Below are 2,321 nucleotides of genomic sequence, written 5' to 3' on the forward strand. Positions count from 1 at the left end.
AGTTACTATTTTTATTAACAATTCAGGTATTTTATAGATTTTTTACATGTTAATTGAATTTATCACAGCTGATCTCTTAATACCAACAGTGGTAGTTTATGCGGTCTATGCCATATAATAGTACACTATTCAAAACATGAAGCAATGTGACAGATTTTCAAAAATTTCCTTTGTTCTACAGATATTTCTAATGAAACAGTCTTTGTTGTCCTGCTTTTTAACACAGCAGTTCTGAACATCCACACTAAATTTCCATGTAGATGGAACTAACAGTCAAGTCCAAAGCATATTTAAATCAAGTGCTGAAATAGGCTTTCAGTCTCCCAGTGACTTCAGTTGGCAGACTTATATCAGACTCCAACAGGGATTTAACAGGGTGCAGCATCAAGATTTTGTGCTGTAGTGACAGAGCCTTTGGATCACTATACTTAAAATTTGCAAATGATTTTGGATAATTCTGATTTTTAGATGCACTCTTTTGGGCACTCAGACTTGGTAACATCTTAATTGTTGGACTTCTTTTTGGAAATTTTTTCTATTGCTTAAATGGATCTTCACCACAACAACATGAGATCTTTTTCCTTTTCCTAATGGAAGGAAATGTGATTAGAACATAATTGCAAAACAAAAAGCTAAAGCAAACATTGCAAACAGTATCAAGGACAGCAGCAGCACTCCAAGCTATTTTTTAAACTTGTTTTTTCAAACCGATTGAGTTGCCAGATGACAGTCCCCATTTGATGCAAATATTGGAGTTTGGTTCCTTCTCTCGCTTGTGCTGAGAATGATTTTAATAACTTTAATTCTGAAGCTATAATAATCCCTGAATACCTGTAACAATTATTAGCTTCATTATCATCATAGTTTTTGCTATTACAGTTATCTGTAATACCTATATTGAAGACATCATTTCTAAAATCTGAGTGATTGTTCCCATAGCGAGTTCAGAGACATTTTTCCATTTATAATCTTAAATTAAGTTATAATTCTTTATATTAGAAGCTTCAGCTGGCACTGGATATATCACTGGAGAGTGGAATCGTAGCACAGCATCAGAAATGGGAATTGCTCAAGTCCTCTGTGAAAAAAGCCAGGCACTGGGCAGCAATGCCTTTTAAACCCAAAGACTCAGTTATTATCAGTTATTTTCTTTCTGTTGGTCACTCATTATTGCTATTATGACAGAGCACTAAAAGCCTAAGTGGTTTGGGGTCCTGTACTAAGATAATCACAACTCTGAGGGGGCTATAAGCTAAATCAACGCAATATTTACAGTTTACGTAGAGGGACATATGAGGGCGTGAGTAGCTTGCTCAGGGCCACAGAGCAGCCCTGCAGTCATGTTAGGAATTGGACTAAGAGCTCCTGAGTCGGAGTCTGTGGTGTGCATTTTGTTGCAATGCTTTAGTATTAGGTGTTCTTCCCTTCCACGCACAGCATCCTCCTTATTCGCTCAGGATACAGCCCAGTAGTCAATCTGTGCAACTGAAAAGAAGATTCATCCACCAAAACATTAAGAGTTGGTTTAGCGTCTTTTCTAAACCTTTCAAACAAACATCAACATTTGCCCTAAGCAAGAATACTGATTAGATAAATTGCCTTATTTGGTAACAAGTCACACGCTTCCACATGAAGAAAGGTCAGAACTTCAGCTGATGATAACAGCAGGTATTCGTGTGCTGTTTTGTTGATGGTTTATAGGGTCGTAGGCTTTTGTTTAACCCTTCTTGTCTTCTCTGTTTATGCCAGAAATTCTTCAGGGCAGGCACTTCTCTTGCCACATATTTTGTGTGACAGCTGCCACAAAGGGGTCCCAACTTAGGCAGTGCTATATGAAAATTATTACAAATAATATCCAGAGCCCAGAAGGGAGCAATGTGATAAGCCTCATTAGACTTTCTGCATGATGTAGTTAATCTTTCAATTAGAGTGTCTCCTTCCTTATATGATTTCTAAGTGGGAATCATTCACAGCAAGGAAAATTCTTCTAAAACACCCTTTGAATGCTCTTTTCCAACGCCAGCATCCCTTAGGTCGCCACAGTCGCGTTGTCTGTATGCACGGTCCGTGGCCTCAGCAGCCAGGCCGAGCTGCGGGTCAGCGCGAGCAGCCCCGCACGGCATCACGATGAGAAAAAAACCCTTATTTCGGGCAGTATTTTACCGTTACGCGGCCGTTAAGCGCAGCAGCCGGTCGCTGGTGGACATCTCCCAGGCGCCCACCTGCCTCACGTACGACGAAAGAGGGGGATGCCGGGGGGAGGAGGGGCGCCCCCTCCCCAGCGACCGTTACAGCGAGGCGCCGCCTCGCGCCCCAACGGC

The sequence above is a fragment of the Apteryx rowi genome, unplaced genomic scaffold (genome assembly GCF_003343035.1).
Source record: "Apteryx rowi isolate R43461 unplaced genomic scaffold, aptRow1 scaffold_133, whole genome shotgun sequence".
Classification (NCBI taxonomy): Eukaryota; Metazoa; Chordata; class Aves; order Apterygiformes; family Apterygidae; genus Apteryx; species Apteryx rowi.